General features: G+C 40.7%; 1 protein-coding gene across 4 annotated transcripts in view; it reads right to left on the reverse strand.

Moving 5' to 3' along the window:
- Positions 1–12,804, reverse strand: part of SERTAD2 (SERTA domain containing 2) — a 187,056-nt gene that overhangs the window by 27,490 nt on the left and 146,762 nt on the right. The window contains exon 2 of one of the 4 annotated variants that reach the window (XM_067469585.1): positions 325–496. The exons of the other annotated variants lie outside the window; for them this stretch is intronic. The gene's annotated coding sequence lies outside the window, so the exon portion shown is untranslated. The remainder of the gene's footprint in view (positions 1–324; positions 497–12,804) is intronic. 4 annotated transcript variants of the gene reach the window in all.

The following is a 12,804-nucleotide window of genomic DNA, read 5'->3' on the forward strand; positions in this document are numbered from 1 at the left end:
TCAAGTCTCAAGTAGCAAAGAATGGGATTCTACTTTAGCTGATCCTACTGTAGCCACGAATAGCTCTCTGCAACAAGCTAAGAAAGCACCAGCTTACCCCAGAAGCCCATACTGAATCCACATGAACAGCAAAACAGAGGAAAAGGGGAATAACCCTCCCTCATCAATTACCCCCAATATATTTTAAAAGGGTAGAACTGTAGGTTTGGCTACCAACATGGAAATTGTAAGGCAAGTGAAATAAAATAGCATCATTCCTAGGTGCCTTTTGGAAGTGGTCTCCCAAAGGTTCAAAATGGTTTTGTTTACTTATGCAAGACTAACCTGACCTGGTTGTTTCATTTCACATGCATGTGTTGATAGTCCGCTGAAACTTGTTCACCTGTTCTACTTTGGGGCATAGGAACCCATCCTTCTCCTTTCCATGTTATTCTTCCCTCTGATACCAAAGAACATAAAGCCCAGGAACACATCTGCTTCATCCATTGATGTATGCCTGTATATAAATGACAAGTGTGGACCATGCTGCAATTCCTTTTTTTAAAAGTACGTATTTAAATTATAAACAACAGCCCAACCTCTCCAAATCAGAGGCCAACAATGACCTTTGCAGAAATCGCTACCAAATATGTTGGACTACAACCTTAGATATGCAGATGACACCACTTTGATGGCCGAAAGAGAGGAGGAGCTGAGGAGCCTTCTAATCAAGGTGAAAGAAGAAAGCGCAAAAGCTGGGTTGCAGTTAAATGTCAAAAAAACCAAGATTATGGCAACAATTATTGACAACTGGGAAATAAGAGGGAGAAAACATGGAGGCAGTGACAGACTTTGTATTTCTAGGTGCAAAGATTACTGCAGATGCAGACTGCAGCCAGGAAATCAGGAGACGCTTACTTTTTGGGAGGAGAGCAATGTCCAATCTCAATGAAATAGTCAAGAGTAGAGACGTCACACTGGCAACAAAGATCTGCATAGTTAAAGCAATGGTATTCCCCATAGTACCTACGGATGTGAGAGGTGGACCATAGGGAAGGCTGAGCGAAGGAAGATAGATGCTTTTGAACTGTGGTGTTGGAGGAAAGTTCTGAGAGTGCCTTGGATTGAAAGAAGATCCAACCAGTCCATACTCCAGGAAATAAAGTCTGACTGCTAATTGGAGGGAAGAATAGTAGAGGCAAAGATGAAGTATTTTGGCCACATCATGAGAAGACAGGAAAGCCTAGAGAAGACAATGATGCTGGGGAAAATGGAAGGAAAAAGGAAGAGGGGCCAACCAAGGGCAAGATGGATGGATGGGGTCCTTGAAGTGACTGGATTGACCTTGAAGGAGCTGGGGGTGGTGATGACCAACAGGGAGCTCTGGCGTGGACTGGTCCATGAAGTCACGAAGAGTCTGAAACAACTGAACGAATGAACAACAAGTCCACTGTGGCTGTGGGAAACGGCCTGGGGAAGAAAACATTTGCTTGAACATCTATCCAGCAGCAGAAATGCTGGGGGTGAGGGGAGGTGACAAGGCTGGGACACTCATGGTTCTTCCAGATTGTTTTAACTCAGTTTTCATCATCCATGGTTGGGCATATGGGAAACTTCTTGAGGGCAACTGCAGGGGAGAACAATTGACTTTTAGAGGGGTTAAATATTCTCCTCCTGATTTCCTCCTCTACAGAAGTACCCATAGGAACATCACTTGGGCAAAGATGATTCTGGGTGCATGTGTTTGCCCAATGCATGGTTCCACCTGGATAGGCTCTCTTTCAGCCAATTGGACGAGGGAAACTTGAGGAATATTTTCTCTTTCTCTGGGTGTATTCTGTTTTCATAGACATTCCATGTTAGAGGCAATGTAGTATAGTGGTCTGAGCACTGGACAATAGCTTCTGGAGACCAGAGTTTGAATCCTGCTCAGCAATGGAACCCCCCTGAGTGACTTTGGGCAAGTCACATTCTCTCAGCCTCAGAGGCGAAGGCAGCCCCTTTTTGCTGGAAAATAAAACCCATGTGTTGTCTTCAGTAAGAAAGAAGCTGGCTGCGAACAGCAGCAACAACCACCAAGTCCTTCAAGAACTTCTAAATGCAAAATAAGAGGAACTACAGTTTGAAGCTTTTAAAACACTGTTGCAATGTTAGTCATGCATAAAGACTGTCTTGCACCTTTCTGATGTTTTTCACCAACAGCATATTGTTTGTCAGAAAGCAGAATATTGAGACCGGGGAAAAATAGGTTATATATCCAAGTCAGCCATGCTTTCAAATGGGATCTGGGGCAAGCTGTACTCTTGGAGGCATGCATACAAAAACTGGCTTCTCTCACACACATTTGCTGTGAGGCTGAATATCCCTTCTTCATAATGTAGAATATCACTTATTTTTTGAAATCAAGCTATTTGTTCTGTGCTTGAATCATCCTTCATATTGACTTCAACACCAAAGAATCTCCTTGACAGAAGTTCTCTTCTCTATCCAAACTTGGTCCTCTAGGTGTCATGAACTTCAGCTCCCAGAATTTCTAACCACTGGACCAGGTGACTGGAGCTTCTGGGAGTTGAAGTCCAAAACACCAAGAGAATGCAAGTTTAGGAATTACTCTGTTAAACAATAAAAGCAATAGATTTTTTTTTGGTCGTGTCAGTATCAACTTGAGAAATTGCAAGTCGCTTCTGGTGTGAGAGAATTGGCCGTCTGCAAGGACGTTGCCCAGGGAACGCCCAGATGTTTTTGATGTTTTTATCATCCTTGTGAGAGGCTTCTCACATGTCCCCGCATGAGGAGCTGGAGCTGATAGAGGGAGCTCATCCGTGCTCTGTCGGTCTTCAGTCCTGCTGGCACAGGGGTTTAACCCACTGCACCACCAGGGGCTCCAATGAGCAATAGATGAAAAGGGATTACTATGTTGTTTAAGGGGGAGATGGAAAAGATGATGGAAGTGAAGACTAGGATAGTATCTTTCCTAAATAGCCATAAGGAGAATAAAAGGTGCTATGGAGCATTTCTCTGTTAAGACACATGCAAATTCTACCATGAGTCTATGCAAGAGAGCAACAACATGAATGACTCACTTTTCCCCCTCCTTATTTTCTCTGCGCTTTTATTTTTTCCAACTTTATGAATCAACTCTTAGTTTTAAGGCATTGGGGGGGGGGGGGGAGGTGGCGAAGTAAGAAGAAACTAAAAAACAGAATCACAAGAATGCATCACATGTACGATATTATATTCACACTAAGAGCGAGAGGCAACTACTTGAAGAAATAACATTAAAATAAAAATAAGGGATATACTTTAGTTCAGGGACTCTTGTGCATTGAGAGACTGGTCTGGAGAAGGAAATCACCACAAGACACCAGCTTTCCAGACAGATGAAGGAAACATAATCAGGCTCTGGTTAAAAGAAAAAAGGATTGCCCTTTTTTGGGGTGAGTGAGCTTTGAAACCTTGACCACTGCATACACAATGCAGTAGATCTTTTCTGAGCTACCCAGTGACAGGAGCCTCCTAACACTTCCATGTGAAGAGTGCTGAGGAAGACATCAAAAGCAGAATGTGTGGATCACCCTGCATGCTTTCAGGGTTTTAAAATGCCCATTTAATAAACGTGGTCAAACTGGATATTCAATTGTGCATGCTCCTTTTGGCAGAAATTATGAAGATGTGCCACTCAAAGCAAAAAACCAAACAAACATTAGAAAAGTTAAAATTATCAGGCTATTTTGTGTGGCTCTTAAAAAGAAAGAATATTCTCCTTGATTATTCCCCCTGTAAAAATCTGCTGAACTTTTTTAAGGATAGACCCATTACCACGGTACTATAATAACAAACTGTATTCCGCAGCTACTTGTGCTTTATTAGGACAAACCTGCCCCAGGGCATTTCAAAACTAGTCAGACCTGCTGACAGACTGGCTGTACAGTCTCCTTAAAGTAGGCCCTCTTTTGAATCCCTGCCACTGCTCCATCTCAACATATCTGTATAGTTCACCCATTACCATGGGTGTTTCTATATTGCTGCTCATGTACAGAGTCTTGATGAAAGGGAAAGAACATATTTTACACTAGCCATCCCCTGCCACGCGTTGCTGTGGCCCAGTCTGGAGATCTGGAAAATAAAGTAATGAGAACGTGTTGGTTTCTAATATATGTAATTTCTTTATGTGTGTGGGTAAACAGTATTTCTTGCTGTTTCTTTGTCAGTGTTGATGTGGAGAGTGTCTGGTTTGCCTACTTTGGAATATGCAACATATCATAGTCCTTCTTTAAGGGTCCCTTTCAAATCTATGATACTATATCTGTGTGTGCATGTGAATCGTATCTATCTATCTATATTTATGACTGGATGGCTCTTTGTCAGGAGGGCTTTGATGACGTTTTCTTGCCCTGGTGAAGGGAGTTGTACCGGATGGCCTTAAGTATTTTCTGTTGGATATGGGGGTTCTGTGTGGGAAGTTTGCCCCAATTCAGACGTTCGTAGGGTTCAGAATGTTCTTTGATTGTAGGTGAACTATAAATCCCAGTAACTACAACTCCCAAATGTCAAGGTCTATTTTCCCCAAACTTCATCTGTGTTCATATTTGGGCATATGGAATATTCGTGCCAAGTTTGGTCCAGATCCATCATTGTTTGGGTCCACAGTGCTCTCTGGATGCAGGTGCACTACAACTCCCAAACTCAAGGTCAATGCCCACCAAACCCTTCTAGTGTTTTCTCTTGGTCATGGGAGTCCTGTGTGCCAAGTTTGGTTCAATTCCATCATTGGTGGGGTTCAGAATGCTCTTTGATTGTAGCTGAACTATAAATCCCAGCAACTACAACTCCCAAATGGCAAAATCAATTTTTTGAGTGATGGTCACTCCTTGGGTCAGTAGGTGTCTTGTGGCCAAATTTGGTAGCAATTTGTCCAGTGGTTTTTGAGTTATGTTCATCCCACAAACGAACATTACATTTTTATTTATATAGATTTTGCAATTAACGTCACAGTTGCCACCATCTGCTGATGATCCTGTTGCTTTCCAATACTTACTGGAATATTGCAGAAGACTACCTGGGATTTACAGGAAAATCTCACCTAACATTTCCCCCCAGTTCAGATAAAGATTTCCTTATTGGAATTTGTGAAAAACAGGCCAGAACAAGACATTCTGCTGCCTGAGGCAAAGCAGAAGATGGCACCCTCTCAACATGGCTTGTACTGGAGTTGCCTGGACCAGCAGTTGACTCTTTCAGCGCAATGTCCTTTAGACTTAAGGAGCAAAACTTTGCGTAGAGGGCCTCAGACAGTTCGTATGGCATACACAGCTCTGTCCCACAACAGAGGGAACTAGGGAAGAAAAAGTCTGCAGCTAACATTGCGATCGCCTTCCTCTGCCTAGCAAATGGGCCAAACCCAACAGAAGTACAACCCTCTAAGTGGTACAATCCAGTCTGATAAACCCAAACAAAAAATAGAAGCACTTTTTTTGTTTTTAAAAGGCTATTTTGTTTAGAATATATCCTACTCTCAGAAACAGTATCTCATATTATTGAAAGTTTCCCAAACATGCTAAAAAGTCTATAACATTTGTAAACAAAACTGATTTTTCTCAGAATCTTAGTAATTTTGATGCCATGAAACATCACTCCTGCAACCACCCCCACTGAAACCAAGTCTTTAACACGAGAATAAATACTTACAGGATTATACTATAAACAGATTATACTTTAGAGATATAGACCTATGTGTACAGGATCCTGCTGTCCTGTTATTTCCTACAAAATGAACAATTTAAGGTTATGGAACAATTCATTTAGTTCATACAAACACAGAACATAAATTGTTTCCTATAGATAACACTAGTAACTTGCCAAACAGAATAAATATAAATCATATATAAACTACAATCAGAAGTTATGCATTGCTGTGGCTATGGTCCTGATTGTTTGGCTATCAGAAACCTGAACACAAGTAACTTCTCTTCTAGCTCTATTCATATGACCATATAAAAACGTGGGCTGTTATTTAACCATCACCAACCAAACAGAAACCTGAGACCAATATCCTCTGCAGGAGTGCACTCCTAAGTTTATCAGTCCCCATTTTAAGTGTAACAGATAAAGATTCTGTATTTGGTATATAAAGTTTAGTGCACAGGAGAATCATACCAGATCTCCTCCCAAAAGCAGCTTCAACTCCTCTCATAAGCTTTGCTACCATCATCTCCTTCCAAGAAGGCCTGGTCTGGCATTTAGAGGCACCCTGAATTTGAATTATTTTATGATTCTATGAATCCTTCATCATCTGATTAATATTTTTAGTCTCAGAGTGACCCAATAAGGACCAGATCATGTGATTTAAAATCAAGACTGGTTAGGAGGCCATATATAATATGATGGGCAATGGTTTGTCAGCCAAAACCTTTTTTTTTATCTGGGGGGAGTGGGAAGAAAAGCCGACATCATTCTGGGCTGAAGAGGGATCTGGCTATGTAACTAATGACTACTTTGTCACACGGTCACCAAGAATGGCGAACTCACTCAACAGCCATCCTGGCCTTCAGTCACCTGACTCAGTTTGCCATGAGTTTTCAGAAACAATTAAGAAACCAGCACCATGAACATCAATAAAGATGTTTTAGATTTATAAGCCACTAGCTGTCCCCAGCCACGCGTTGCTGTGTCCCTGCTGGTCGAATGGAAAAGAAAGCAAAGAGAAAGAGCATTTAATATATATTTATTTGTATTATTACTATATAGACCAGGAGTATTATTACTGTATATACTCGAGTATAAGCCTAGTTTTTCAGGCCATCTTTTGGGCTGAAAAAGTCCCTCTCAGCTTATACTCGAGTCAAGGTTATTTATTATTTTACTCTGTTATAAATACATAATAAATGTTTTATTGTTATTATTACATTTATTATTTCACTCTATTTTTATTGGAAGGGTATGCAAGTTTTATGTAAAAATTACAGTTTTATGTAAATATTCAATAACATTTAACCTCCTGATGCTTCAATTAATTTAATTTTACTGGTATCTATTTTTATTTTGAAGTTTACCAGTATCTGTTGCATTTCCTACCCTCGGCTTATACTCGAGTCAATCTGTTTTCCCAGTTTTTTGTGGTAAAATTAAGTGCTTTATTATCATTATATAACAATATACAATTGAAAAAGGAGGATAAAGAAGCAATAACAAACTTAACAATAGCAAGACTGCTCATAGCAAGGAACTGGAAAAAAGAAATAAATATACAAATAGAGGAGTGGTACAAGGAAGCATGGAAACTGGCAATAAATGATAAGCTTACATGTCTATTAAAAGTTAAAAAAGGTATATGGAAACAAAGTGATTTTGATGTTGTATGGGGAAAATTTGTTGTAAATGGTTTAAAAAATAAAGAAGGAAAGTTACCGCCACAAGAAGAATTGAGATTTTGGACAGATGATATGTAAAAGTTGTGGCTTGATATGGGGGGAAGGGAGCACAGTGGTGGGAAAAAAGGAAAAAAATGCTTAAACAGAATAATAAGCCTAGTTTTTCAGGTCTTCTTTTGGGCTGAAAAAGTCCCTCTCGGCTTATACTCGAGTCAAGGTTATTTATTATTTTACTCTGTTATAAATATGTAATAAATGTTTTATTATTATTATTATTATTATTATTACATTACATTTATTATTTTACTTTATTGTTGTTATTATTACATTTATTATTTTACTCTTTTTATTATTATTGTTATTATTACATTTATTATTTCACTATTTTTATTGGAAGGGTATGCAAGTTTTATGTAAAAATTATATGTTAAAGAGTGTGTTGAATAATATGTAACTGCTATAAACAAATGTATAACAAATGTAATAACTATGATAGAACAATAAAAAAAAATTTTTTTAAATTAAGTGCCTTGGTTTATATTCGGGTCGGCTTATACTCGAGTATATACGATATTATGATGATTATTATATAGACTATTATCTATAGAAATAAAAATGTAAATGTTTGTTTGTTCAAAACCTAAAATCTTCCAAAATTAGAAACCTGCTCTTTCTCTTTGGGCCCTTGGAATATTTTTATATTAATATTAATATTAATAATAATAATAATAATAATAATAACCCGTTCTTTTTCTTTGGGCTTTTCAAAAAAAATTATTATTATTAATAATAATAATGGAATATTTTAATATATAATAACCATCCACCACCCCCTATCCAAATGAGACTCAGTTAAAAGAAAACTTTGCTTATTCATGTTTGTTCCAAGTGCTTGCTATTTCACTCAACTTTACCAAAGGGATGTCACAGAACTGGCTTCAGGTATTGGCAGGTTCTTGGTTCCTTTGGACTCCCGTGTTGTTGCAAATTCCCAGGGCCTTTTATACAACACCATTACAGTGCTACAATTCCACTTTAACTGCCTCCTGTCCACCCTACAAAATCCTAGTAAGAGTTCCTTGGCTGAGAGCATGCTACATGTCCCTACAATTGGAATCCCAGGATTCCACAGGTCAGAACTAGACTAGTTCAAGTGGAATCACAGCACTACAACTACCTAGTGGGAAAGGGCTCCATCCAGTCCATCCGTTCCACAGAAAACCCCTCTGGGTTCTCAAGAGAGCTTTGGAACAGGGAAGTGGACACCTCTACTGAAATGAGAGCCTATAAGGGTGGAGGCAGATGATCCAACCATTTAGGAAGGTGAATAAGTGATCCTCTCTGTGGTCCCATTCCATTGTGATCTCTGGTAAACAGGTTTTTAGTATTGCTTCAAAAACCCTGTAAAGCCTGTTTGATCAGAGGCAACAACAATGGCACAAAGAATGTGCACAAACACCATAGGGAGGAAAACCACCATCCACAGGCTTTCAAACCTCTTAAGTGGAACATATTGGCATTTGTTACATATCTATCCAACTGTTCATCCAAACAAGCTCAAGGAAGTCTTATCACTGGTCTGTTTAGCCATGCTACAGCAGCAAGCGTTTGGAAAAGTGTGCTGCAGGACAATTTAACTGCAAAGGATATAAACTAGTTAGCCTGAGAGCCTATTCTTAATTCCTTAAATGCAATCCTTCCTGAATCCAGCTTCTGAGTTCGCTGCGATGCCAGTGTCCAAGGTTGGGACCTGAAATTCCCAAAAACATCCTGTGAGGGCCGGAAATTTTTTTTGTTAGGTTCGCTCAAAGGCAAATTACACATAGAAGAGATATGAGGGCCGGAAATTTCAATTGGTTCAACGGGTGGCAGCCAGATTACTAACTGGAGCATAGGTTTTTTAAATCCTTGCATGTTATTGTTTATATGTGAGTTATATTAATTGTATTGTTTTTTTATCATTGCTTTTTGTTTTATTGATGTGTTGTTGGACTTGGCCTCATGCAAGCCGCTTGGAGTCACTTGGGGAGATGGTGGCGGGGTATAAAAAAAGTATATTATTATTATTATTATTATTATTATTATTATTATTATTTATAGGGAGCTCCATTGGCTGCCGTTCATTTCCGGTCCCAATTCAAGGTGCAGGTTCTCACCTACAAATCCCTGAATGCTTTGGGACCCACCTACCTGTGTGACCGCATTTCTATTTACGAACCCACACAATCTCTTTGATCGTCCGGAGAGGCCCTGCTCTCGCTCCCGCCCCCCTCCCAGGCGCAATTTGTGGGTATGAGGGAGAGGGCTTTCTCTATGGTGGCCCCCCGACTCTGGAACTCACACCGCAAGGACATCAGGCAAGCCCCCACATTGGCAGTCTCTAGGAGGAGCTTGAAAACATGGCTGTTCCAATGTGCCTTCCCTGAATAAAGAAAACAATACCCTGATTTGACCAATTTTCTGCAAAATGTCCCCTCAAGCACTTTATCTGCCCGTTGGAGTAATTCCTACATTACCCTCAAAAAACCCCTGTTTAGACATACTCTACTGCTGTCACACACACCCCGTGTTTAAAAAATTTAATTTATTACATTTGGCCCTGCCCACAGTGCTGGATTCTTATATTTTAAATTTTCTGTTTTACTGCTTCTATATTATCCATGATGTTTTGTATTGTATTGTATTTTGCTGCTATGGCGTTTTTACTGATGTATTATTTGTTGGGATGGCCTCATGTAAGCCACCCCGAGTCCCCTTGGGGACCGCAACTCTCAGCAGTCCTTCTGATCTATCTACCTACCTACCTACCTACCTACCTATCTCTATCTAATCCAGTGGTTCTCAACCAGTGGGTCCCCAGGTGTTTTGGCCTACAAGCCAGTTCACCAGCTGTTAGGATTTCTGGGAGTTGAAGGCCAAAACATCTGGGGACCCACAGGGTGAGAATCACTGATCTGGAGAATTGCTGGGAGTTGCAGTCCAGGAATAGGGAATTCGAAATACACAGGGATTGGGATGCTCTCAAAGAAATCCAAGGAGAAGAAAGCTTGCAGCTTGGAAACAATGCATTTGGATCATCCTCCTCTCCTAAAAGGCCTGGTCTAGGGGATGCTGGGAGATGTAGTCCGGAAGAGAGTGTGGATATGCTGTTGTGTGTTTTGGTTGCCATGCGCTGTAGAATTTCTTTTGGGTTTTTTTTTGTTTTTTGCTTTTTAAGTCCCGTCTGCTGTGTTTTTATAAGTGATGGTCACTTGTTGGCCTAATAGGTGTCTTTAGTCCAAATTTGGTATCAATTTGTTCAGTGGTTTTTGAGTTATGTTAATCCCACAAACAATCCCACTTCCCGGTGGCGCAATGGGTTAAACCCTTGTGCTGGCAGGACTGAAGACTGACAGTATGGAGTTTCGAATCCGGGGACAGTACAGATGAGCTCCCTCTGTCAGCTCCAGTTCCGAATGCGAGAATGAGAGAAACCTCTCAAAAGGACGGTAAAACATCAAAATATCCGGGCATCCTCTGGGCAATGTTCTTTAGACGGTCAGTTCTCTTCACACCAGAAGTGACTTGCAGTTTCACAAAAAGAAAAGAAAAAACTAAGCTCAGTTTGTGCTGGGTCTCTGACACCTGAGCTTCACCGTTCTGGATGATAGAACCTCACCATAATATAAGGTTTTCTCGATCACCCACCCCTCTTTTATTTCTGACCCACCCACACCTCTTTTCTTTCTGTACTTCCAATGCAACCGTCAAAGTATAGTGGTCCTTCCCAACCACCAGTCTCTCTTGCAATGAGGAAGGAGGCTGCTTATAGGAGAAGTTGGATCAGCTGGCACTATTGCTAGCCTACAGCTGCTTGAACTGGACCTTGCTCTCTCCCTGCCCCCTCCCTTTCCTTTAGTGCATTAAATGATCTTTGGACTCTGTAATCAGAGCCTGCTGTTTCTGGCACAATTTCTTTTCTTTTCTCTCCCTCTCCTCTGCCCCTCCCCCTTGCCTCTTTTTGGCCAAGAATCTGTTGCAACTGGAGCTGTCTCCATTTATGTTATCTTTTTTAGACAGAAATTGTGCTTCCAAAGGAGGCACTGAAGAGAAGAGCCCTTATAAGTGGGTCAGAGGAAGACTGCCTACACTTTTGAAATGACATAATATCACTTCTGATGCACTGCATTCCCATAAATACACAGGCACGCACACAAAAGCAACATTCCCTCTCAACTACTAAATAACACCTGCTGCATATCAACCCCAGCTACTTCTGAAATATACAAAATATAAACTTTTTCAAATTAAAGGATGAAGAAATAGCATAATTGTTCCCAACACAGTAATTTAAATGGTTATTAACATAAGGTGTTATGGATATGAAATTTTAAACTTTCCACACCTATAGAATCATAGAGTTGGGCCATCCAGTCCAACCCCCTGCCAAGAAGCAGGAGTATTGAATTCAAAGCACCACCGACAGATGGCCATCCAGCCTCTGCTTAAAAGCTTCCAAAGAAGGAGCCTCCACCACACTCTGAGGCAGAGAGTTCCACTGCTGAATGGCTCTCACAGTCAGGAAGTTCTTCCTAATGTTCAGATGGAATAGTTTTGACAACTTTTGGGGGGGAGTGGGAGAGGAAGGTATGTTTTAATAAATCTGGCATCTGCATGGTTTATATGTAGTAATGCACTCTACGTGGGGCTGCCCTTGAAAACGGCCCGGAAATTTCAATTGGTACAACGGGCAGCAGCCAGGTTACTAACTGGTGTGACTTACAGAGAGCTCCACTGGCTGCCGTTCATTTTCCGGTCCCAATTCAAGGTGCAGGTTCTTACCTACAAAGCCCTGAACGGTTTGGGACCCACCGATTTGCATGACTGCATTTCTGTGTATGAACCACACGACCTCTTCTATCATCTGGAGAGGCCCTGCTCGCGTCCCCACCTCCTTCGCAAGAGCGATTGGGAGGGACGAGGGAGAGGGCCTTCTCAGTGGTGGCCCCTCGACTCTGGAGCTCACTTCCCAAGGACATCAGGCATGCCCCATCTCTGGCAGTCTTTAGGAGGAGCCTGAAAACATGGTTGTTCCAGTGTGCCTTCCCAGAATAAGGAAAATTCTCAGCAATATGCCCTCAAAATGCACTTTACCACTTATTTAAGACTGACTGTGTCCCCTCATCTCTCTTGAAAACCTTGTTCATGCCCAGTGGTTTTTTTAAAATTTTAAACTACTACATTTGGCCCGGCCATAGGTTTTTTTTTTAATGCTTGTGTGTAACTGTTATGGTTTATTGTTGTGTGATTTATATTAATTGTATTGTATTGATTGTTTTGTTATTGCTTTTGTCTATTGATGTACTGTGGGCTTGGCCTCATGTAAGCCGCACTGAGTCCCTTGGGGAGATGGTGGCGGGGTATAAATAAAGTTGTTGTTGTTATTATTATTATTATTATTATTATTATTGATTCA

The sequence above is a fragment of the Anolis sagrei genome, chromosome 1 (genome assembly GCF_037176765.1).
Source record: "Anolis sagrei isolate rAnoSag1 chromosome 1, rAnoSag1.mat, whole genome shotgun sequence".
Classification (NCBI taxonomy): domain Eukaryota; kingdom Metazoa; phylum Chordata; class Lepidosauria; order Squamata; family Dactyloidae; genus Anolis; species Anolis sagrei.